The following is a 26,854-nucleotide window of genomic DNA, read 5'->3' as shown; positions in this document are numbered from 1 at the left end:
TGCTGATTCTGTTGGTGTCTGCTACCCTCAGCCTGCTGCCCCAGCACACAACAGCAAACATGATAGCACTGGCCACCACAGACTCGTAGAACATCCTCAGCATCGTCCGGCAGATGTAAAAGGACAAATTGTTGTCCTTTTGAAGCAGGTGGAAACTTCCGACTGTAGCAATGAGATTGAAAATGTCTTTGAACACTCCTGAGATTGGTTACCACAGGTTTTCAGTGCCTTACCAGGTACTCCATTGGGACCTGTTGCCTCCTATACCAGGCCATGATACAACCAGTCAGGATACTCTCCACTGTGCATCTATAGACGTTTGTCAGAGTTTTCGATATCTACCTAATCTACGTAAACTTCTAAGAAAGTATTGGCACAACATTGTGGGCCAAAGAGCCTGTGCTTAGCTCTTCAGTGTGCTAAATATCAATTTATTTGTCCATGTGAGGAGCCACAGGAGATGGTTGAAGTTCCTAACAAATAATTCTCATCCGTGTTTCCATGGAGAAGGATTTGGAACTTGGTAGCAATGTCTTTAAAAAGGTCCACAGTATAGGAAAAAAGCTCTTGGGGGAGCTTATAACACAGAAAAATTGATAAGTCCCCAGGACCTAATCTAGGACATTATGGGGCATCTAGTGAAGAGATCTAGTCAAGGAGTCATAGATCTAGAATTACAGCACTTCCCACCCACGCCCCAGCTACAACCCTGCCTAGTTCCATCGGCCTGCACCTGGACCATAACCCTCCCTACCCCTCCCATCGTCGTACCTGTCCAAACAGAAACATTGTAATGAAACTCGCATCTCCCACTTCCGCTGGCAGCTCGTTCTACACCCTCACCACCCTCTGAGTGATGAGGCTCCCCCTAAGTATTCCAGCTTTCACCCTTAACCCATGACCTCTAGTTTTTGTATCACAGACAGCCATGGGGTGGTGCCTGAGGCTTGGAGGGTGCTCGTGGCTGTGACTTTATTTAACAAGGTCTGCGGGGAAAAGTTGAGGACAGAATTGGCTTTATTATCACTGATGTGAAGTTTGTTGTTTTGTGGAGCTGTACAGAGCAAAGGCATAAAATGACTACAAGTGACAAATAAATAAACAGTGCATGGAAAAAGGTATAGTGAGGAAGTGTTGATGGCCCATTCAGAAATCTGATGGCTGTGGGGGGGGGGGGGGGGAAGATGCTTGATCCTAAAACACTGAGCATGGGTCTTTAAGCTCCTGTACCTCTCCCTGATGGTAGCAATGAGAACAGAGCAGAAGAAGGTAGCTTCCAACCTGATGGCATGGACATTGATTATTCTAACTTTCAGTAATCACTGTCTTCTCGCCTCCTTCTCTCTTTATCCATTCTCCATTCTGGTTCCCTAGGGTGAGACTACACCTGAAGTACTGTGTGCAGTTTTGGTCTCCAAATTTGAGGAAGGACATTCTTGCTATTGAGGGAGTGCAGCGTGGGTTCACAAGGTTAATTCCCGGGATGGTGGGACTGTCATATAACGAAAGATTGGAGCGACTGGGCTTGTATACTCCGGAATTTAGAAGGCTGAGAGGGGATCTTATTGAAACCTATAAGATTATTAAGGGATTGGACACGCTGCAGGCAGGAAGCATGTTCCCGCTGATGGGTGAGTCCAGAACCAGAGGCCACAGTTTAAGAATCAGGGGTAGGCCATTTAGAACGGAGTTGAGGAAAAACTTTTTCACCCAGGGAGTGGTGGATATATGGAATGCTCTGCCCCAGAAGGCTGTGGAGGCCAAGTCTCTGGATGCTTTCAAAAAAGAGATGGATAGAGCTCTTAAAGATAGTGGAATCAAAGGTTATGGGGATAAGGCAGGAACTGGATACTGATAGTGGATGATCAGCCATGACCACAGTGAATGGTGGTGCTGGCTCAAAGGGCCGAATGGCCTACTCCTGCACCTATTGTCTATTGTCCCCTCTCACCCCTTCAGCTGCCCATCACTCCTTCTGGTGCCCCTTTTTCCTTCCCTTTCTCCCTGGTCCCCTTTCCTCTCATCTTCAGCCCTTTACATTTTCCACCTATCACCTTTCAGCTTCTTATTTCATTCCCCCACCGCCCCCTCACCTGGTCTCACCTGCCAGCTGCCAGCTTGTACTCCTTCCTCTCCCCCCACCTTATTACTTTGGCTTCTTGCCCCTTCCTTTCCAATCTTGATGAAGGGCTTCAGCCCTCCATAGATGTTGCCTGACCTGCTAAATTCCTCCAGCATTTTGTGTGCGCGTGTGTTGCTCAGCCTCTGCAGAACCTCATGCGCTTATGCCCGGATGATAGATGGCTGCCTTCTTGAGACACAGTTTGAACGTGCCCATCCCTGCATCTGTCTGAGAAACAGACTTAGAACAAAGAACAGTACAGCACAGGAATAGGCCCTTTGGTCCACAATGTTGTGCCAAACCAACTAAAATTAGTAATCAAATGGCCAACTAAACTAATCCCCCCTGCCCACACAATGTCCATATCCTTCCATTTTCCTCACATTCATGATCCTATCTAAACGTCTCTTAAAAGTCTCTAATGTATCTGCCTCTACCACCACCCCAGGCAGCACATTCCAGGCACCCTCCACTCTCTGTGTAAAAAAAAAATTGCCCCTCCCCTCATTTCCTTTTAATTTAACCCCCTCTCACCTTAAATACATGCCCTCTGGTATTAGACATTTTACCCCTGGGAAAGGGATACGGTCTGTCTACTCTATCAACACCATAAGATCATAAGACATGGGAGCAGAATTAGCCCATCAAGTCTGCTCTGCCATTCGATCATGGCTGATCCTCTTCTTTCTCCTCCTCAACCCCAGTTCCCGGCCTTCTCCCCGTAACCTTTAATGCCATGTCCAATCAAGAACCACAAATTCACCACCCTTTGGCTAAAAAAAAATTCTCCCATCTGTTTTGAAAGGGCACCCCTTTATCCTGAGGCTGTGCCCTCTTGTCCTAGACTCTCCCACCATGGGAAACATCCTTTCCACATCTACTCTGTCTAGGCCTTTCAACATTCAACAAAAGGTTTCAATGAGATGCCCTCCTCATCCTTCTGAATTCCAGCAAGTACAGACCCAGAGCCATCAAACGTTCCTCGTATGATAACCCTTTTATTCCTGGAATCATCCTTGTGAACCTCCTCTGGACCCTCTCCAATGCCAGCACGTCTTTTCTAAGATGAGGGGCCCAAAGCTGTTCACAATACTCAAGGTGAGGCCTCACCAGCGCCTCATAAAGCCTCAATATCACATTGCACAATCTGATAAACCTCTATTAGACCTCCTCTCACCTGCCACTGCAGGGAAAACAGCCCAAGTGTTGTCCAACCTCTCGCTATAGCGTACGCCCTCTAGGCCAGGCAGTATTCTGGTGAAACTCTTCCACACCCTCTCCAAAGATTCGACATCCTTTCTGTAATGGGACAACCAAAACTGTATGTAACACTCCAGATGCGGCCTAACTCGAGTTCTATAAAGCTGCAACATTACTTCCTGACTAATAACCACTGTATCATCCTGTGCAGCCACCTGCAGGGAGTTATGAACTTGGACTCCAAGATCCATCTGCTCATCAACACTGTTGTAGAAGTCTTGTCACTTCTACACTCAGTGTAAAAACTTACCCCTCACATCTCTTTTGAAATTACCCCCCTGCAATTTCTTCTGGAAGTCTGGCCCATCCTGTGAGCACACTCACCATCTGAGAGAGACGGCGCTTCCTCCGCTCGCTTCCTGGAGAGCGCAAGGCTCTTCTCTCCAAAGGAGGGCAGTGTTACCCTACCCCTTTCCCGCACAATACTGTACAGTAGTTGGCCAATTTCGCGCAGCTGCCTCAGAACTTTCTGAAGTTCACAATAAAAGTCTTTCTTACGGTCACCGGGGTGAATTTAGTGGTTAAAAAAGGGCTGCTTGCACCCGCTCCCCGCCTGCATCCCCCCCCCAGTTAGGTTCCTGCGGGTGGAGTTGTTTTAAGTCACACTTGGAAAAACTGGTCCGAAACGGAAGAGCGAACGTCCCCGAGCTGGGCTGTGGCAGACAAGGCGGGAAGGGGTTGAAACGATTGGTGCTAGGTCTGTGATAGGAGGGACCACGGAGATCGCCTCCCTCCTCGGGATGTCACCCTGGGGGCGGTGACAGTGAGGCTTACTCCCGCAGGAGCACATTGGATGGGCTGGGGAACTACCTCAAGCCGTTTCATTGCGGAGGACTAAATAGTGAGAGGACCCTTCTTGCTAATTTAAGTACAGTCTGTCTTGAAACCGGTGCGTTCAGCATGCAGCGAAGGACTCCCTCAACTCCCCAGGTTAGTATCTTTCCCTTTTTGTCCCTCCCCTCCTTCACGACCGGGCACTCATTATTCTCTGCACTGTGTGTAACTGGACCCAGAATAACAACAGCGGTCCTCGGAGAGGCTGCATCGCCGAGCACGCTTGCCTCGCGATCGATCGGCGGCTGTCCGCGACGTGTCCCGTCCAATCAATCCCCTCTCCTGGTCCCCAAAGTACCCACACACTGACAGACAAATTCACTGTTATGTGGAGTAAGAACGTTGGGGGGAGAAAATCGTGGCGTTATTCACACTGAGGAAAAATATAGGAAAAAAAAAGCAGATTTTTTTTAAATAAGGAGGTGCGTGGAGCCTTTGACGAGGGCGCAGTAAGAGGCTTACGGGATGTTGCCCGGAGTAGAGGGTATGAACGCTTGGGAGAGGTTGGCAAAATTTGTTGTTGCTTTTCTGGAGTGGCGGAGACAGAAGGGAGAGCTGATCTTGGTCCCCGAGCCTCGGGTCCCGCATCACCAGGTTCAGGAACAGTCATTACCCCTCAACCATCAGGTCCCACACCACCAGGTTCAGGAAAAGTTATTACCCCTCAACCATCAGGTCCCACATCACCAGGTTCAGGAACAGTTATTACCCCTCAATCATCAGGATCCACACCACCAGGTTCAGGAACAGTCATTACCCCTCAACCATCAGGTCCCACACCACCAGGTTCAGGAACAGTTATTACCCCTCAACCATCAGGTCCCACATCACCAGGTTCAGGAACAGTTATTACCCCTCAATCATCAGGATCCACACCACCAGGTTCAGGAACAGTTATTACCCCTCAACCATCAGGTCCCACACCACCAGGTTCAGGAAAAGATATTACCCCTCAACCATTAGGTCCCACACCACCAGGTTCAGGAACAGTTATTACCCCTCAATCATCAGGATCCACACCACCAGGTTCAGGAACAGTTATTACCCCTCAACCATCAGGTCCCACATCACCAGGTTCAGGAACAGTTATTACCCCTCAACCATCAGGTCCCACACCACCAGGTTCAGGAACAGTTATTACCCCTCAATCATCAGGATCCACACCACAAGGTTCAGGAACAGTTATTACCCCTCAACCATCAAGCCCTTGAACCAGAGGTGATGACTTCACTCACCCCATCTCTGAACTGTCCCCACAACCTATGGACTTACTTTCAAGGACTCTTCATCTCACGTTTTTGATATGTATTGCTTGTGTATTATTATTGTTATTTCTTTTTTATCTTTTGTCTTGGACAATTTGCTCATTGGTTGCCAGCCCTGCTGGGTGCAGTCTTGTATTAAGTTTTGTATTTACTAAGATTTTCCACAAGATCTCAGGGCTGCGAGTACTTTGATAATAAATTTACTTTGAACTTTTGAACATTGTTTTGTTTAGCTGTATAATCATGCAGTTGAATGATAATGAACTCGAACTTTAGCTTTATAAAATTGAGAGGTGGGTGTCTCAGCCTGAAATGTTGACCGTTTATTCCCCTCCGTCGATGCTGCCTGACCTGTTGAGTTTTTCCAGCATTCTGTGTGTGTTGGTTTGTATTTTCAGCATCTGCAGTATCTCTTGTGTTCAGAAATATGTAATGGCCACCGCGGTAGCATAGTGGTTAGCACAGCGCTATTACAGCTCAGAGCATTACAGAGTTCAGAGTGCAATCGTGGCACAGCCTGTAAGGAGTTCTCCCCGTGAGCATTTGCGTTTCCCACACTCAAAAGATTAAGGTTAGCAGATAAATTGGTCATTATAAATTATTACGGGATTTGGTCATTCGTTATATGCCATGGGTGGAGATGCATCTCTAGCAAAGGAGGTGTAAGGTGCACCTTCCCTCTGCTAGCCTGCAGGTCACCCTTGGACAAGGTGTAGTACCTGGTTAGCCCCTGCGGTCAGGGTCATGTGAAGACATAGGAGCTGGTGGCGGATGGTTGTATGAGCAGCCGGTGCATATCACAAATCCTGGTTATGTGACCACTGACACCAGGCAGACAATCTCTGAAGAGTATTGATAATGGCTGGGGTCACCCACCTTGTAAAGACACTGCTCGAAAGAAGGCAATGGCAAACCACTTCTGTAGAACAATTTACCAAGAACAATCACGGTCATGGAAAGACAATGAACGCCCATAATTAAGCTAATTTTAAATAGATGGGTTGCTGAGTATCATGGCTCAGTTGGCCAGAAGGTCATGCTGTACCTCTAAGTAAATGAATTTTATTCCCCAGGGAAGAAATACCAGTAGAGAACCTGTATTTAAGGTGAGAAGGTAAAACTTCAAAGGAGATGTGTAGGGCAAGTTTATTTACACAGTGGTGGGTCCCTGGAGATCCTGAACCCAGGAGTGGCAATGCTCCTATGTCTTATAGTCTTACCATCAAAGGTTGCAGGAAGAAGACAGGAGAATGTGGTTGAGCGGAACAAATCAGCCATGATGGAGTGGCCTAATTTTACTCCTGTGTCTTATGGCCCAATGAGTGGTTGGCCATTCACAGTCGGAAAGACCCACGGTGATACCAACATGGAAACAGGCACTTCGGCCCACTGTTCCCTGCTGACCCATCTAGATGGGGAATTTGTTTAATGGAAGGAAGCTTGCTGATTCTGGGCAGCTCCCTAGTCCAGAGCAATACACACACCGAGATGCAACACAGAGCATCATAAGAAGTCATTCCTGCCCGTGGACTTCAAACTTTACAACTCCTCCCTTGGAGGGTCAGACACCCTGAGCCAATAGGCTGGTCCTGGACTTATTTCCTGGCATAATTTACATATTACTATTTAACTATTTATGGTTTTATTACTATTTAATTATTTATGGTGCAACTGTAACGAAAACCAATTTCCCCCAGGATCAATGAAGTATGATATGACCATGACTATGACTATGACAAAGTGATGGAGGAACTCAGCATGTCAGGCAGCATCTATGGAGATGAATAAACAGTCATTGTTTCAGGCTGAGACTTCCATCAGGACTCACAGGACTCTTCCAGAACGCCTCACAGGCTCTATCATTGGGTGTTTTATGGATGGAGACAGGATTCAGGTGCAGTGTGGCCTCCAACTGTGAGTTCCTGTGGTCTTTCCCACACTGCCAGGCCTGACCAGCTATATCACTTTTGCAAGGCATCTGACCGCAAATCCCTACAATGGACTGTGAGGACGGCTGAGATGATCACTGGGGTCTCTCTTCCACCCATCCAAGGTATTTCCCTGAAGCACCACGCACACAGGGCCCTTAGTATTGTCAGTGATCCCTCCCATCTGGTCCACAATCCCTTTTGAACTCCTGCCATCAGGCAGGAGGTATAGTAGCATTAGGACAAACACTGTTAGGATGGGAAACAGCTTCTCCCCCCAGCCTACTGAACTCCCTGCCACCACCCAGGTCTCATCACATATGAAGCACCGGGAGTGTTATACTGTTTACTTTTTAACTTGTGTCATAAATGCACCTTATTACACCATCCCATCACATGCTCCCGGTGTCAGACACAGAGTGAAGCTCCCTCTACACTGTCCCATCACACACTCCCTTGGTCAAACATAGAGTGAAGCTCCCTCTACATTGTTTCATCACATACTCCCGGAGTCAGACACAGAGTGAAGCACCCTCTACACCGTCCCATCATACACTCCAAAAGACTACTATGTACAAGATAAGAGTGAAGCTTGCTCTACACCGTCCATCACACCCTCCCGGGTTCAGACACAGAATGAGGCTCCCACCACTCCATCCCAGCACACACTCCCAAGATCAGACACAGAGTGAAGCTCCCTCTACACTGTCCCATCACACACTCCCGGGATCAAACACAGAGTGAAACTTCATCTACACTCTCCCCTCATGCACTTTCTTGGTCAGACACAGTGAAGCACCCTCTACACCATCCTATCACACCTTTGACATTTCTCCCGCCCCCATAATTCCTTCTAATCACCAAAAAAAAAAGTGTCTGGCTCTCTACTCTCTTTATGCCTCTTATCTTGTACATGGTAGTCTTTTGGATTCGAAGAAGTCACAAACCTGGGCGTGATGAAGTTTTAAGCGGAACAGCCGTTGCACAGGGGCAATCCCACCCTCTCGGCAGAAGGGACCTTGATCCAGTGGCACGGACAACTGATACGGGCGGAGACCTCTCCTGCTGCAGTGGATGACCAGGACGTCTAAGTGCCTTGTTGTGCTCTTAGCGCTCCACAACGTCTGCTGGCCTGCCTTCTTGACCGTTGGACCATTAGTTAGCCTCCTCTGCTCAATCCGCCATGGCCAGACTTCACACACTGGGACAGGCAGATCCCCTACCTCACCGAGGGTCAAAGACCCGTCGGCTACCCTCACCTGGCTTGGCCCGTCTGCCGAGACGGTTTACCGGGGGTGTGGCCGCTGCACGTGTTACAGCTACTTGGAGCCACAGGTGAGAGCTGAGTGCCAGGTGGGGACCAAAGGTGGACGAGCTGTCCTAAAAAGGGCACGGCAGGTCCCCCCCACCAGAGGTGCTACCCCTTCCTAGACACCCCATACACCCCTCTTATCTTGTACACCTCTATCAAGTCACTGCTCAACCTCCCTCACTCCAAAGAGAAAAGCCCTAGCTCACTCAACCTTTCCTCATAGACATGCTCTCTAATCCAGGCAGCATCTCGATAAATCTCCAAATCTCCTCTGCTCCCTCTCTTATGCTAACACATCTTTCGTACAATGAGGTGACCAGATGCACTGCAACAACACTCCAAATTACCTAAGGCAGCACCTTCCAGACCCACGACCACCACCATCTAGAAGGACGAGAACAGCAGATACCTGGAAACACCACCACTTGGAAATCCCCCTCCAAGTCACTGACCATCCTGACTTGGAAACATATCGCTGTTCCTTCATTGTCGCTGGGTCAAAATCATGGAATCCCCTCCCTAACAGCACTGTGGGTGTAACTACACCTCAGGGACTGTAGCGGTTCAAGAAGGCAGCTCCTAACCACCTTCCCAAGGGCAACTAGGGATGGGCGATAAACGCTGGTTTAGCTGGCATTGCCCATATCCTGTAAATGAATAAATAAATAAAACTGAACACAACATTCCAAGTGTGGTCTAACGAGGCCGCAGCATTACTTTGCGGCTCTGAGCTCAATCCAATGACTAATGAAGGACAACACACCAAAACACCTTCTAACTCACCCTACCAAGTTGTGCAGCAAATTTGAGGGACCTATGGATGTGAACCCCGAGTTCCCTCTGTTCCTCCACACTTCTATATCTTTAACTGTGTTGTATACGTCAACTTGTATGTCTGCAGAATACTTTTTTACCGTTAATGTTGTGTTAATATAATTTTTTGTGTTGTATGTGATCTATGCACTATGTATTGCACCTTGGTCCCTGACTGTGTACGTACAGTTGAATGACAATAAACTTGAACTTCAAGAGTGTACTTGCATCTTCCGAGGAATAAGTGACCTCCCCATCCCGCCTGCTTTGCACTGGGGTGGGGATCTCAGAGAGGGAGGAACGTAACCGGGGATGGAGCGCGGGGTGGGTAAATGTAAATATTTGCAGCGTCCCTGAGCCACATAGCTTCGTTAACATGACGTGCCACAAATTCGTGAGGAGGTCAGTAGTCTGGATTTCAAAATACTCTGCACAACCACGTCAAGGCCAGATCCTGAGGTGGAGAACTTGCTTCTCCCTCTGGGAACGGATCAAAGTGGTCAATAGAGCCATGATGCAATTGTCCACTTAGTTAACCCTTTCAGTGTCACTAGCGTTTTCAGACAGCAGATTTATTAGCCTGCTAGATGGCCGTAAGACTATTGGATATAAGAGCAGAATTAGGCCATTTGGCCCATCCAATCTGCTTCACCATTCCATCAAGGCTGATTTATTATCCTCCTCAACCTCCTTCTCCTGTCTTCTCACCCTGTCTATTAATGAACCTATTGAACTTCACTTTAAATATACTCAATGACTTGGTCTCCCCATCTCTGTTCTAAATGGACATCCCTTTATTCTGAGGGTGTGCCCTCCGGTCTTTGACCTCCCCACTAACCTGTCCACATTCACTCTATCTAGGCCTTTCAATATTCGATAGATTTCAATGAGATCCCCCTCATTTTACTGAATTCCAGTGAGTACAAGTCCAGAGCCATCAAATGCTCCTCATGCATTAACCCTTCCATTCCCAGGATGTTTGCCCCATTTCCAAAGGAGGGAAAAGACACTTAAAAATGTTTAAATACAATAGATTCTGCAGATGCTGGAAATCTGCAGCAGCACACACCTAGTGCTGGGGGAATTCAGCAGGTCAAGCAGCATCTATGTAGGGGAATAAATTGTCGACATTTTGGGCTGAGACCCTTCATCAGGACTGGAAAGGAAGCATGTCCTCCTTCCCCTCCCCACCTTCTTAGTCTGGTTTTGTCCCCCTTCCTTTCCAAAGTGTGTCACCTTAAAATGCTTATTTTGTTCAAATAGGAATATTGAAATGGTTGGGGGAAAAAGTGTGTTTCCTGACTTCTTGGGCAGTATCTGATGCTCCAGCTGGGGTCACGTTAAGCAAAACCTTCATTATAAAGATTTCATCTCCTCTATTCCAATACATGCATTTCTCAGTAACCATGTCCAGTTTTCCCCACCCCTTGTAGATCTCTGCGTTCCTCTGATTACACGTGGGTTCCGCCCTTTGGTCTCTGGTGTTAAACAGTTTGGCAAATTGGTTTATGATTGTCACGTGTACTGAGACACAGTGAAAAGCTTCCCTTGTACACTGTTCATGCAGATCAGATCATTACACAGTGCACTGAGGTAGAACAAAGTAAAGCAATTATAATGCAGAATAAAGTATTGCCGTGAACAGGCCGTTTGGTTCACAATGTTGTGCCAAGTCAAATAAATTAGTAATGAACTGGCCAACTAAACTAATCTCTTCTGACTACACATATCCTTCCATTGTTGTACCTACCTGAGCGTCTCTTAAAAGTCTGTAATGTGTCGGACTCTACCACCACCGCAGGCAGCACGTTCTGGGCACCCTCCGCTCTCTGTTATTAACTCATTGGTGGTAACATTTTGTTTTATGTGCTATGTGTGACTTGTGTTCTGTGGTGGCACCTTGGTCCAGAGGAACGTCGCTTAGTTTGGTTGTGTCTATGTACAGTCAGGTGACAATAAGCTTGAACTTCAAACTTTTGGCCTGGGCTGCAGATTACCTAACAAAGTCTGAATTGTTACCGAAGTTTCTAAAGCTTATGTCGAGTACCATTTTCAGCAATAGCTACTTCCCTTCAACCACTCGGTTCTCGTATCACCCGGCAAAACCCTGCTCAGCATACTTTATTTATTTAGAGATACAGCAAGGAATAGGTTCTGCTGGCCCTCAGAGCCACGCTGCCCAGCAACACCCGACAAGTCTCGATTAAGTAAGCTGTACAATTAGTCAGCTCCATCGTGAGCACTAGCCTCTGCAGCTTCCAAGCCATCTTCAAGGAGCGATGCCTGGGAAAGGCCGCGTCCACCACTGAAGACCCCAACCACATGTCCGCTTCTCATTGCTACCATCAGGGAGGAGGTACAGGGGCCTTGAAGACACACACTGAATGATTCAGGAACAGCTTCGTCCCCTCTGCCATCCGATTCAACCCATCAACACTACCACACTACTTTTGTTTACTTATTCTTTGCACTACTTATTTAATCTAGCTATTTAATATTTTAGCTATATATATACACACACACTTTAATTCACAGTTTTTTTCTCTCTATTATCATGTATTGCATTGTACTGCTGCTGATATTAAACCTGATTTTGATTTTGATTCTGACCTAATCACGGGGCAGTTTACAATGGCCAATTAACCTACCTGGTACATCTCTGCCTGTGGGAGGACACTGGAGCACCTGGGCAGAACCCATGTGTTCCACAGGGAGGACGTACAAAGATTCCTTACAGATTGGCGCTGGAGTTGAGCTCTGACCTCTGAAACCCACTGAGCTGTAATAGTGTCGCAGTAACTGCTGTGTTACCATGTTTAGCAACATGACGGCCAGTTTGATGACTTGTACTACAATGGACATATAGAATGGTATATAGAATCACAGACTTTATAGAACCATAGAATGGAACAGCACAGGAAAAGCACTTCAGCCCATCTAGCCCATGCCAAACCATTAATCTGCCCCCAGACCCTGGCCTGCTATTCTGTGGTAGCTCGTTCCACACTCTCAACACCTTCAGAGCGCCCTGACGAAGGGTCTCGGCCCAAAAACGTCAACTGTGCTTCTTCCTATGGATGCTGCCTGGCCTGCTGCGTTCCACCAGCATTTTGTGTGTGTTCCTTCAGAGTGAATAGGTTCTCGTTCATGTTCCCCTTAAAACATTTCACCTTTCACCGTCAATCCCTGACCTCCAGGTGTACTGTTTTCCTATCTCAAGAGGATTTAAATATTGGTTGTATTTGCCACAGAATGGGCAGGAAACACCAGAGGGACGTTTCTCTGCTGACCTGCGGTGACTGTGTGATGTAAGCTTCTGGCAGGTGTTGGATCAGGAACCAGAAATGATGTGTGTTGATGAAGCAGGAAGTCTACAGAAGCACCTGGACAGATTAGGAGAATGTAGAAATGAGTGGCCGATGAAATACAGTGTAGGGAAATCACGCATTACAATGCAGAAACAGGCTCTTCGGCCCATCTTGTCCATGCTGAGCCATTAATCTGCTGACTTCTATTGACCTGCACCCGGACCTAGCCCTCCATACCCCTCTCATCCATTTACTTATCCAAACTTCTTTTAAATGTTGAAATTGAACCTGCATGCTCCACTTCCACTGGCAGCTCATTCTACACTCTCGGCACTCCCTGATTGAAGAAGTTCATTCTAAGGTTCCTGTTGTGTGTTTAATATTTATGTAATATCTGAGTAATATAGTAAATGTATTGTTTAGTTCAGCATTCTTTGATTTTTACAACATTCATTACAGGCTATATGTAGAAGTATGTGAATGGCAAACGTCATTACGCCACCACATCATAGGTACGCACCTCACTAAAGTATGAATGAAGAGTACATGTTTATCCCAGGTCCCCCAATGTTTTTCTTTCAGTTAGTTCATTGAGTTCCAAAACATAACAGTTCCCCTTATACATTTCACCTTTCACCCTTCACCCATGTCCTCTAGTTCTAGTCTCACTCAACTTCAGGGGAAAAAGCCTGCTTTACTCTATCTATGCCCTTCATCATTTTGTGCTCCTCTATCAAATCTCCCCTCATCCTCCTATGCTCCAGGGAATAAAGTCCAAACCTGTTCGATCTTTCCCTGTAATTCAGGTCCTCAAATCCCAGCAACATCCTTGTAGATCTTCTCTGGGCTGTTTCATTTTATTGACCTTTCCTGTAGATAGGTGATGATAATCTATGTTTAATCTGTGTCTTTCTTGTGAGCCTTGCTTGCTGATGCTCCGTGCCTGTGATGTTGCTGCAAGTGAGTTCTTCATTGTACCTGTACATACATTGATTTGTGCAGGTGACAATAAACCGGAGTTTGAATTTGAAATTTCACTATATTAACTTCTCTACATAAACTGAGTTTTCAAGGTTGTATTTGTGATGTTGGCTCTGCAGTTTTGTATCTTAGCAGGTGGTGTCTAGTTCAAGTTTAAGTTTATGGGCATTCAACTGCACTCATATATACTGCCAAATGGAACAACTTTCCTCCGGACCAAGGACACCATACATACATTTAGATAGCTCCTGTCCCTAATTGTGTTCACTGAGTGTATGTTCATGGTCTTCTGCTGCTGTAGTCCATCCAATGTGTTGTGTGTCAGAGACGCTCTTCTGCACACCACTGTTGTAACGTGAGGTTATTTGAGTTATTGTCACCATCCTGTCAGCTTGAACCAGTCTGCCCATTCTCTTCTGATCTCTCATATTAAATAGGCATTTTCTCCCACAGAACTGATGCTCACTGGATGTTTTTTATTTTTCACACCGTGCTCTGCAAATTCTTGAGACTGTTGAGCATGAACATCCTCAGGAGATCAGTAGTTGCTGAGATACTCAAACCACCCTGTCTGGCACCAAAAATCATTCCATAGTCAAAGTCACTACGATCGCATTTCTTCCCCATTCTGCTGTTTGGTCCGAACAACAGCTGACCCTCTTGACCATGTCTGCATGCTTTTATGCATTGAGTTGCTGCCACATGATTGGCTGGTTAGATATTTGCATTAATGAGCAGGTGTGAAGGTGTACTTAATAGAGTGACCACTGAAAGAACTCACACACAATGTATGAAGTTTCATTACCACAAATAGACGAACAAATAATAACATATATTCCAGAAGATTGACAGTGTAAGGTGCATTTACAACACAGTCAAAAATTAACAGTGTAACCCGGGAGTGTGTGATGGGACGGTCATCAGGGAGAGGGTAGAGGGAGTTTCACTCTGTGTCTAACCCAGAAGTTTGTGACAGGATGATAGCTTCACTCCAAATTGAACGTGCTGCATTGTAGGAGTGTGTCACGGGTAGCAGGTCCCTGAAGTGCAAAATTTGTCCAAATTAATCAAGTTCAGTTTATTGTGACTCATCTGTACACATGTACACCATGAAACAAAACCACGTTCCTCTGGACCAAGGTGCACAATACAGTACATATAACTCACACACCACACACAAAGTAATATTACCACAAATCAATTAACAAATAATAAGCTGCATTTACGACACCAGTTAAAAAGAAAGCACCGTACATTACTGGCAGTCCATACGTTATGAAACCTGTGTGGTGGCAGGGAGTTCAGTAGTCTCATAGTCTGGGGAGAGAAGCTGTTTCCCATCCCGACAGGCATTGTCCTCATGTTACAACACCTCCCGCCGGATGGTAGGGAGTTAAAGAGTGTCTATGTTCTGCTTTGACAGCCTGAGAAATGATGAAAAACTGGAGTGGGGCAAAGGAGGAGGAGAGGAAGAGGAGGAGGGGGAAGAAGAAGAAGAGGAGGGGGAAGAAGAAGAGGAAGGGAAGGAGGAGGCAAGGAAGGAGGGGGAGGAAGGTGAGGGAAAGGGGAGAGGGAGGGGACGTAGCTGGGGGAGGGGAATTTCGAGAGGGAGGGGAGGGGAGGGGAGGGAGGAGGGTTGTTCGTCCACCGCTGACGTCGACGAGGACCTCGACACCAGAATGATGGTGTCGAGACTAGCGCATGATTTGGATTTAAGTGAGGGAGAGTTGCGCAGCGTCAGCCTCACTCTCTCTTCCCAATTCCCATCTGGATCCAGTGGCAAGACAGAGTCTAGACGGCTGGAGATGGGACTAGGTGCAGTGGATGACCAGGACGTCTTCTGTGTCTTGTCCTGCTCTACACGTTCCACGACGCTTGCAGAGATCGTCTTCTTGACCGTTGGACCTTCCATTGGTCTCGTCCGCTCAATCCGCCAGAGTCTGTCTTCACATGCTGGGATAGACAACTCCCTATCTCACCGAGGGTTTGAGACCCGTCGGCTACCCTCACCTGGTTTAGCCGGCTTGTCGAAGCCATTGCCCGGGGTGTGGCCGCTGTCGCATGCAAACAGCTACGGGGAGCCACAGGTGAGAGCTGAGTGCCAGGTGGGGGCCAAAGGTGGACTAATGGCCTTGAAAAGGATGTGACATATTCCCCCATCAGAGGTGCTACCCCTCCCTGACACCCCATACACCCTGGGAGGAGGGTAGAAGAGGAAAAGAAGGAAGATGGGTAGGAGGAGGAGATGGAGGAAGGGGGAGGGGAGGGGGAGGAGGAGGTGGGAGCATTGGAGAGCAGAATAGAAAGCGAGAACCAAGTGTTTCATAACCTCTGGTGTCTGACAACTGTTTGCAGTCAGTGAAACAACTACTTCCAAAAGACACCAACCAGACTGTGGAGACACATGAGACTACAGATGCTGGAACTCAGTGGGTTGAGCAGCATCCTTGTGGCGGTGGGGAAGGAATTGTTGATATCTTGGGTTGCGACCCTGCGTCAGGAATGTTGATTCCCTTACCTCCACTGATACTGCTTGATGCACACGGTCACGGGGAGAGAGTACCAGCTCATTCCAGGCACCCATGGGAGTTGAACCTGGGTGGTTGGCGCTGGGATAATGTTACGCTGAGGGTAGCTCACAGGAGTCATGCTTCTGGCACCAACATAGCATGCACACAATTCACTAATCCTAACCTGTCTGTATTTGGAATGTAGGAGGATGTGCACACTCCTGTTAAACAGTGGCAGGAATTGACCCCAGGTTACTAGTACAGTAATAAGCAGATTACAGCCAGCAGATCATTGTAGTGACCTGGCTTGCAAAATAATTATTATCCTCTCAAGTCACTACTGCACTGAAGCAGGCCATTCAGCCCATTCTTCTAGCCCTGCATTCCCATCCATCACCCAGGTCTCATTACATACGAAGCGCCAGTATTGTTACACTCTTTACTTCTTAACTTGCATCCTAAATTCACCTTATGTTAAATGTCAATCTTTATTATTTGCTAATTCGCTTGTGGTAATATTACTTTATGTGTTGCATGTGAGGGTTACAGTGTACGTACTGTGTTGTGTGCCTTGGTCTGGAGGAATATTGTTTCGTTTGGTGGTGTACACGTGTACAGTTGAGTAAACTTGAACTTGATCTTGACCTGTCCCATTGCCCTCCACATTTCCCCAAAACACCGATCATGATGGCGGCAGAGAGTCAGGAATGTGCACTGGGGGTTAGAGGGTGGGTACTTCAGATCGTCAGTAGGAAAGGATGTCCCAGCAGTGTCTCTCCTCCTGGGTTAAGATGCCTGGGTCAAGAAGAGCATAGAGAGGAGGAAAATTAGATTATGAAGACACTCAGTCCTCTTTTATTGTCATTTAGAAATGCATACATGCATTAAGAAATAATACAATGTTTCTCCGGAGTGATATCACAGAAAACAGGACAAACCAAAGACTAACACTGACAGAACCACATAATTATAACATATAGTTACAACAATGCAAAGCAATACTATAATTTGATGAAGAACAAACCATGGGCACAGTAAATAAAGTCTCAAAAGTCCCCGAGTCGATTGACTCCTGATTCCCCGATAGCAGGCGGCAAAAGGGAGAAACTCCCTGCCATAAACCTCCAGGCACCGTCAACTTGCCGATGCCTTGGAAGCGGCCGACCACAGCCGACACTGAGTCCATCCGTCCGAAAAGTCCGAGCTTCCGACCAGCCTCTCCGATACAGCCTCCCGAGCGCCATCCTCTGCCGAGCGCCTTCGACCTCGCCCCGGTCGCTGAAATATGCAAAGCCGAGGATTCGGGGCCTTCTGCTCCGGAGATTCTGGTTACCACACAGTAGCAGCGGCAGCGAAGTGGGCATTTCAGAAGTTTTCCAGATGTTCCTCCGTACTCTCACGTCTGTCTGCATCAAATCAGAATTGTGCATGGTCCCCTACTTGACAGATAACAGACATCACCACCGAGTGGCCGCGCGCCCAGGTACGGTACCGGTGGGGACGGGTCTGTCGCTGTGTAACACCGGGGTACGGTACTGGTGGGGACGGGTCTGTCACTGTATAACATCGGGGTACGGTACCGGGGGGGACGGGTCTGTCACTGTATAACACAGGGGTACAGTACCGGTGGGGATGGGTCTGTCACTGTATAATACCGGGGTACGTTACCGGTGGAGACGGCTCTGTCAGCGTATGACAGCAGGGTACGGTACCGGTGGGGACGGGTCTGTCACTGTATAATGCCGGGGTACGGTACCGGTGGAGACGGCTCTGTCAGCATATGTCACCGGGGTACGGTACCGGTGGGGACGGGTCTGTCACTGTATAACACCGGGGTACGGTACCGGTGGGGACGGGTCTGTCACTGTATAACGCCGGGGTACGTTACCAGTGGGGACGGGTCTGTCACTGTATAACACCGGGGTACGTTACCGGTGGAGACGGCTCTGTCAGCGTATGACAGTGGGGTACGGTACCGGTGGGGACGGGTCTGTCACTGTATAACACTGGGGTACGGTACCGGTGGGGACGGCTCTGTCAGCGTATGACACCGGGGTACGGTACCGGTGGGGACTGCTCTGTCGCTGTATAACACCGGGGTGTTGTATTTGTGTGGTGAATGCAGATTAAGAGATCTCACTAGTGAATACTCAGGACCAATGGTGAAGTCCTGTAGAAATATATTAAAATAACTGTTGTGCTTAGCAATATCCTTGGGCTGTAACAAGTGCTTTTAATATCGATATTTGCCTGACTCAATTAGCTATGCATGTTATAAAAATGCTGGTTTATTGGGGTTGGTGAGCAAGTTCTTCTTAAACTCTGGCCCAATTTTATTTATTGGATATCTTAGCCATTTTAGTTACGCGCTGTTTAGGATATCTGAGGTTCGATTTCAACAGAAACCCACATTGATAAGTAAGTGTTTACAGGAGGTAGGAATGGGAACCAGCACTGGAGTGGTCTGGAATTTGGATCTGCTTACTGAATTACCCTCATCAATCTGCACAGCCGTTCCTGCTCTCCGGTTTGCTGCTACCTGTTCCTGTCTCTTTTACGGAGCAATGGAGTTATGGGATCTCGATGTTAGGTTTGTCCGGATATTACACAGTGCTTTCTCTTGGAAATGGAACAATACAACACAGGAACAGGGCCGAACCCATTAAATTAGTAATCAAATGGTCAACTGAACAAATCTCTTCGGCCTACACAACATCCATATCCTTCCATTTTCCTCACTTCCATGTAACTATCTGAATGTCCTGAAAGGTCTCTAATGTTTCTGCCTCTATCACAACCCCAGGCAGCACACTCAAGCCGCCCACCACTCTCTGGTTTAAAAAAAATTTGCCCCTCACATCCCCTTTGAAATGATCCCTTTTCACCTTATATTCATGCCCACTGGACATTTCAACCCTTGGTGAAAGATGCTGCCTGACTACTCTATCTGACCCCTCAGTCCCCTCTGCTCCAGAGGAAACAACCAATGTTTGTCCCACCTCTCCATGCCCTCCAATCCAGGCAGAATCCTGGTAAACCTGGATCAATGACTCTTTGGGAGGGAGGGGCTTCTGCTGTTGCCTGCATGGTGGAGAGAGGGTTGGGGTTTCGGTGCTACTGCTGGTGCGGGTGAGGGGAGAGTGGGTCAGTCGATGCTTGTGCGAAGTGGGGGAGGGAGAGGGGTCTTTGATGTTTCTATCATTCACTCTGTACGTTTTCTTGTTTCGTGGATGTCTGTGAAGAGTACAAATTTCAGGTTGTATACTGAATATCTTCTCTGATACTGAATGAACCTTTGGCCCTTTGGTTTCTTGTTCTGGGGTCAGAAAGCTGACGTCCTAAAGCATTAACCCTGTCTCTTCCTGCTTGGAATATGCCCAGCCTGCAGAGCATCTCCAGGTTGGAAAATTGGTTTGTGATTGTCACATGTACCAAGGTACAATGAAAAACAGGTCCTGTATTCTGTCCACGCAGATCAGGTCCGATCATTACAACAGCATATTGAGGTAGTTTGTGGTAAAACAATTCCATTTTATTTTTTATTTAGTGATACAGTGTGGAGCCACTGCCCCACTGAGCCCTTACCACCCAGCAACTCACCAATGTAACCCTCGCCTAATCACGGGACAGTTTACAATGACCAATTAACCTACTGACCTGTGCGCCTTTGGACCTACCTGAGCACCTGGAGGAAACCCACATGCACACAGAAAGTGTGTGCAACCTTTCTTACAGAGGATGCCAGAACTGAACCCTGTACTCTGATACCCCGAACTGCAATAGCTTCATGCTGATGGCTACATACACTAGCATGTCTCCCCACAATAACAGAGTGCAGAATGGAGTGTCACAGTTTTTAAAAAAATACTAATTTTGATTTATTTTTGTTGATGCACCGTACAAGGCATTTTATCCGGATGCACCGCGGCTTGATACGCCAACTGCTCGGCCCACAATTGCAAGGAACTGCAGAGAGTTATGGACATCACGTAAACCAGTCTCCCCTCCAGGGACTCTGCCTACACTTCTCACTGCCTCGGTAAAACAGTCAGCAAAATCAAAGATCCCACCCTCCTCCCAAACATTCTCTGTTCCCCCCCGTCCCATCAGGCAGAAGATATAAAATCCTGAAAACACGTCCCACCAGGCTAAAGGACAGCTTCTGTCCCAGTGTTATATGACTATTGATCAGACCTTTTGTATGATAAATTCAACACTTGGCCTCACAACCTACCTCACAATGTTCTTGTACTTTTGTCATTTACCTGCACTGCACTCTTTCAGTAGCATTTACATTTTATTCTGCACTGTTAGTGTTTTATTTCATTCCAGCTCAATGCACTGTGTAGTGATCTGAGAGAGTGCAAGACAAGCTCTTCACTGTACCTGGTACATGTGACAGAATAAATCAATTCCTGTAGGTTCCAGATCAACTTTATTAGCCACGTACATTTACATAGATCAGGAATTTCCTGTGGAGAATTGTTCAGAGTGCAGCAGGCAACAAAAAACATTTAACAATTATATTTAAAAAAAGAATTACATAAAAAATAAAGGAATAGGTTCAAGAGCAGATATGGATTAAATATGCATAAATACATAAACAACCCACACATAATGCTGGAGGAACTCAGCAGGTCAGGCAATGAATAAGCAGTCGATGATTTGTGCCGAGACTCTTCCAGCCCTGAAGAAGGGTCTCGGCCTGCGACATCAGCTGTTTACTCTTCTCCATAGATGCTGCCTGACCTGGTGAGTTCCTCCAGCATTTTGTGTGTGTTGCTCTGGGTTTCCAGCATTTGCAGAGTCTCTCGTGTTCATAAATACATAGATACCAGAATGTATTTACATTGTGCACAGCATCGTAAACCGTGGTTTAAAGTGTTTACAGTGCAGTGATGGGGGTAACGGATGGGGGTTGGTTGTTAACTAGAATGGCTGATCAGACTAACTGCCTAGAGTAAGAAACTTTTTAGATGGTGTGAAGTTTTAGTTTTGATAGCCCGATAGTGCTTACAATAAGGGAGATTTTGGAGAAGGCAGTTTGCAGGGTGGATAGTGACCGCAATGATCCTTCCTGCCCACTTCTTTATCCTGGACACATCCAAGTTCTGCAGTGATGGTAGACAGCAGTCAGTTGCCTTTTCTGCAGACGCAATAATTTATGGTGTTTTTTGTGTGTTATGAGCGGATAGTGCACCAAACCAGACAGTAATGGCTGATGTAGAACATAGAACATAGAATAGTACAGCACAGTACAGGCCCTTCGGCCCACAATGTTGTGCCAACCCTCAAACCCTGCCTCCCATATAGGCCCCCACCTTAGATTCCTCCATATACCTGTCTAGTAGTCTCTTAAACTTAACCAGTGTATCTGCCTCCACCACTGACTCAGGCAGTGCATTCCACACACCAACCACTCTCTGAGTAAAAAACCTTCCTCTAATATCCCCCTTGAACTTCCCACCCCTTACCTTAAAGCCATGTCCTCTTGTATTGAGCAGTGGTGCCCTGAGGAAGAGGCGCTGGCTATCCACTCTATCTATTCCTCTTATTATCTTGTACACCTCGATTATGTCTCCTCTTATCCTCCTTCTCTCCAAAGAGTAAAGCCCTAGCTCCCTTAATCTCTGATCATAATGCATACTTTCTAAACCAGGCAGCATCCTGGTAAATCTCCTCTGTACCCTTTCCAATGCTTCCACATCCTTCCTATAGTGAGGTGACCAGAACTGGACACAATGCTCCAAGTGTGGCCTAACCAGAGTTTTATAGAGCTGCATCATTACATTGCGACTCTTAAACTCTGTCCCTCGACTTATGAAAGCTAACACCCCATAAGCTTTCTTAACTACCCTATCCACCTGTGAGGCAACTTTCAGGGATCTGTGGACATGTACCCCGAGATCCCTCTGCTGCTCCACACTACCAAGTATCCTGCCATTTACTTTGTACTCTGCCTTGGAGTTTGTCCTTCCAAAGTGTACCACCTCACACTTCTCCGGGTTGAACTCCATCTGCCACTTCTCAGCCCACTTCTGCATCCTATCAATGTCTCTCTGCAATCTTTGACAATCCTCTACACTATCTACAACACCACCAACCTTTGTGTCGTCTGCAAACTTGCCAACCCACCCTTCTACCCTCACATCCAGCTCGTTAATAAAAATCAAGAAAAGTAGAGGTCCCAGAACAGATCCTTGTGGGACACCACTAGTCACAATCCTCCAATCTGAATGTACTCCCTCCACCACCACCCTCTGCCTTCTGCAGGCAAGCCAATTCTGAATCCACCTGGCCAAACTTCCCTGGATCCCATGCCTTCTAACTTTCTGAATAAGCCTACCGTGTGGAACCTTGTCAAATGCCTTACTAAAATCCATATAGATCACATCCACTGCACTACCCTCATCTATATGCCTGGTCACCTCCGCAAAGAACTCTATCAGGCTTGTTAGATGCGATCTGCCCCTCACAAAGCCATGCTGACTGTCCCTGATCAGACCATGATTCTCTAAATGCCTATAGATCCTATCTCTAAGAATCTTTTCCAACAGCTTTCCCACCACAGACGTAAGGCTCACTGGTCTATAATTACCCGGACTATCCCTACTACCTTTTTTGAACAAGGGAACAACATTCGCCTCCCTCCAATCCTCCGGTACCATTCCCGTGGACAACGAGGACATAAAGATCCTAGCCAGAGGCTCAGCAATCTCTTCTCTCGCCTCGTGGAGCAGCTGGGGGAATATTCCGTCAGGCCCCGGGGACTTATCTGTCCTAATGTATTTTAACAACTCCAACACCTCCTCTCCCTTAATATCAGCATGCTCCAGAACATCAACCTCACTCATATTGTCCTCATCATCATCAAGTTCCCTTTCATTGGTGAATACCGAAGAGAAGTATTCATTGAGGACCTCGCTCACTTCCACAGCCTCCAGGCACATCTTCCCACCTTTATCTCTAATCGGTCCTACCTTCACTCCTGTCATCCTTTTTTTCTTCACATAATTGAAGAATGCCTTGTGGTTTCCCTTTACCCTCCTCGCCAAGGCCTTCTCATGCCCCCTTCTTGCTCTTCTCAGCCCCTTCTTAAGCTTCTTTCTTGCTTCCCTATTTTCCTCAATAGACCCATCTGATCCTTGCTTCCTAAACCTCATGTATGCTACCTTCTTCCTCCTGACTAGATTTTCCACCTCACTTGTCACCCATGGTTCCTTCACCCTACCATTCTTTATCTTCCTCACCGGGACAAATTTATTCTTAACATCCTGCAAGAGATCTCTAAACATCGACCACATGTCCATAGTACATTTCCCTGCAAAAACATCATCCCAATTCACACCCGCAAGTGCTAACCTTATAGCCTCATAATTTGCCTTTCCCCAATTAAAAATTTTCCTGTCCTCTTTGATTCTATCCTTTTCCATGATAATTATAAAGGCCAGGGAGCGGTGGTCACTGTCCCCCAGATGCTCACCCACTGAGAGATCTGTGACTTGACCCGGTTCATTACCTAGTACTAGATCTAGTATGGCATTCCCCCTGGTCGGTCTGTCCACATACTGTGACAGGAATCCATCCTGGACACACTTAACAAATTCTGCCCCATCTAAACCCTTGGAACTAATCAGGTGCCAGTCAATATTAGGGAAGTTAAAGTCACCCATGATAACAACCCTGTTATTTTTGCACCTTTCCAAAATCTGCCTCCCAATCTGCTCCTCTGTATCTCTGCTGCTACCAGGGGGCCTATAGAATACCCCCAGTAGAATAACTGCTCCCTTCCTGTTCCTGACTTCCACCCATATTGACTCAAAAGAGGATCCTGCTACATTACCCACCCTTTCTGTAGCTGTAATAGTATCCCCGACCAGTAATGCCACCCCTCCTCCCCTTTTTCCTCCCTCTCTATCCCTTTTAAAGCACTGAAATCCAGGAATATTGAGAATCCATTCCTGCCCTGGTGCCAGCCAAGTCTCTGTAATGGCCACTACATCATAATTCCATGTATGTATCCAAGCTCTCAGTTCATCACCTTTGTTCCTGATGCTTCTTGCATTGAGGCACACACATTTCAGCCCTTCTACCTTACTGTCTTTACACCATTTATTCTGCTTCTCTTTCCTCAAAGCCTCTCTGTATGTTAGATCTGGCTTTACTCCATGCACTTCTTTCACTGCTCTATCGCTCTGGGTCCCATCCCCCTTGCAAATTAGTTTAAACCCCCCCCGAACCATGCTAGCAAACCTACCTGCAAGGATATTGCTCCCCCTCGAGTTCAGGTGCAACCCATCTAATCTGTACAGGTCCCACCTTCCCCAGAAGAGATCCCAATGATCTAAAAATCTAAAACCCTGCTCCCTGCACCAACTCCTCAGCCACGCATTCAACTGCCATCTCCTCCAGTTCTTACCATCACTGTCACGTAGCACTGGCAGCAATCCTGAGAACGTCACCCTTGAGGTCCTGTTCTTCAGCCTTCTGCCTAGTTCCCGAAACTCACACTTCAGGACCTCATCCCTCTTCCTGCCTATGTCATCAGTCCCAACATGTATCACGACTTCTGGTTGCTTTCCCTCTCGTACCAGGATGTCGTGCACCCGGTCAGAGACATCCCGGACCCTGGCACCCGGGAGGCAACAAACCATGCGGGTGTCCTTCTCACGTCCACAAAATCTCCTGTCTGCTCCCCTGACTATAGAGTCTCCAATGACGACAGCTCTCCTCTTCTCCGTCCCACCCTTCTGCACCACAGGGTCAGAGTCAGTGCCGGAGGCCCTGCCACCGTGGCTCACACCTGGTCGGTCGTCCCCGCCAACAGTATCCAGGACGGTAAACTTATTATTCAGGGGAATGGCTACAGGGGTGCTCTGCACTACCTGCCTGCTCACCTTCGCTTTCCCCCCTCTGACTGTCACCCAATGACCTGCTTCCGACAGCTTAGGTGTGACTACCTCCCTGTAGCTCTCATCTATGACTGCCTCATTCACCCTTATGAGTCGAAGGTCATCCAGCTGCTGCTCCAGATTCCTTACATGGACTTCCAGATCGCCCAGCTGTATGCACTTCTGACAGATGTGACTCTGCGGGAGGATGCTCTCTACGGTGGCAGTGTAGAATTGCATCAGTATGTTCCGGGGACGATGGATTTCTATCAGGAAGTGCAGAGCAGGTGTTATGTCACAACAAAACGCTTGCGGATCTGACTGGTAAGGCAGAAAGATGCAAATTCTCCTATACTGTTTCAAAACTTCATTTATTAGGACAGAACAGAGAAAGCATTAGAATACTTATCTAGATGTGCATGGGCCCTCCTTACTGCAGTGCAACTCCCAATCAGAATCAGGTTTAATGTCACTGGCAGGTGTTCTGAAATTTGTTGTTTTGCAGCAGTAGCACATTGCAGTACATAATTTAAAAAAACTATCAATTACAATATAAAGTATATATCAAAATGAAATTTAGTAAGTAGTGCTAAAAACAGAAAAAAAACAATGGTGAGGTAGTGTCCATGGATTCATTGTCCACTCAGAAATCTGATGGCGGAGGGACGAAGCTGTTCCTGAAATGTTGAGAGTGTGTCTTCAGGCTCCTGTACCTCCTCCCTGATGGTAGCAATGAGAAGAGGGCACGTCCTGGGTGATGGGGGTCCTCAATGACTTTTTGAGGTGTTGCCTTTTGAAGGTGTCCTCGATGCTGGGGAGACTGGTGTCCGTGATGGAGCTGGCTGAGTTTACAACCTTCTGCATCTTTTTCTGACCCTCCGTTCCACACAGTGATGACAGCCAGTTATCCGTGCTGCCATTTACAATCCAGCCTGTTGGTGAGGCCCCGGATAACTCTTCGCCAGTTCCGACAGCTCTACTTTTCTATCTTCCCCACTGATGTGAAATGCTGCAGTAAGTGGACAATACGTTAGCACCGGCTCAAACCACCAGCCCAATCAATACTTCCACCTCTCTTCACCAGCCCCACCCCTGCGTTCGTGTGACTGTCACGTTATCATGGTCCCCACCGAGGCTTCTTCAGTGAGTCTAGTACACCCAGGGCCACGGTGGTGAAGACATTCATTGTTAACTCGACAAAACAGCAGCGAGGTGAAAGGGCACAAGGTCATAGCAAGGTAGATCTTGAGGTCAAGAGTCCATATTATTGTACTGACTTCCATTGTCTGCGGTTATTTTGCTTTTCAATTGCAAAGACAGTGTTGAGGGCTTACTGTGTCTGGAGCGGTCCGTTGCAACGGATTGACAAACACACACACAACGGTGGGGAACTCAGCAGGTCAGGCAGCAGCTGTGGAGACGAATAAACAGCCAACATTTCAGGCTGAGACCCCTTATCAGGACTGGACAGGAAGGGGGGGGGAGCCAGAATGAGATGGTGGGGGGAGGGGAAGAAGTACATGCTAGAAGGTGATAGGTGAAGCCTGGTGGTTGGGGGAGGGGGTGGCGGGTAAGAAGCTGGGAGGTGATATGTGAAAAGGTACCGGGCTGGAGAAGAAGGAATCTAATA

The 26,854-nt window shown here is 47.3% G+C and overlaps 1 protein-coding gene and 1 long non-coding RNA gene across 10 annotated transcripts in view; one reads left to right on the top strand and one right to left on the bottom strand.

The window, feature by feature from the left end:
- LOC140196146 (uncharacterized) overlaps positions 1–4,032 on the bottom strand; it is a 54,973-nt gene extending 50,941 nt beyond the window's left edge. For 7 of the 8 annotated variants that reach the window (XR_011885628.1, XR_011885627.1, XR_011885630.1 and 4 more), the window contains exons 1-2: positions 3,707–4,032; positions 3,300–3,421 (exon numbers count right to left, since the gene is read on the bottom strand). This is a non-coding gene — a long non-coding RNA (uncharacterized lncRNA). The remainder of the gene's footprint in view (positions 1–3,299; positions 3,422–3,706) is intronic. The other variant, XR_011885633.1, reaches the window with a different exon arrangement.
- Positions 3,997–26,854, top strand: part of LOC140196145 (phospholipase D1-like) — a 225,430-nt gene continuing 202,572 nt past the window's right edge. For both annotated transcript variants that reach the window (XM_072254882.1, XM_072254881.1), the window contains exon 1: positions 3,997–4,312. The gene's annotated coding sequence lies outside the window, so the exon portion shown is untranslated. The remainder of the gene's footprint in view (positions 4,313–26,854) is intronic.

The sequence above is a fragment of the Mobula birostris genome, chromosome 4, assembly GCF_030028105.1.
Source record: "Mobula birostris isolate sMobBir1 chromosome 4, sMobBir1.hap1, whole genome shotgun sequence".
NCBI classification, from domain to species: Eukaryota; Metazoa; Chordata; class Chondrichthyes; order Myliobatiformes; family Myliobatidae; genus Mobula; species Mobula birostris.
Note: the sequence above shows the minus strand (reverse complement) of the source record. Positions and strands in the feature narration are given on the sequence as shown.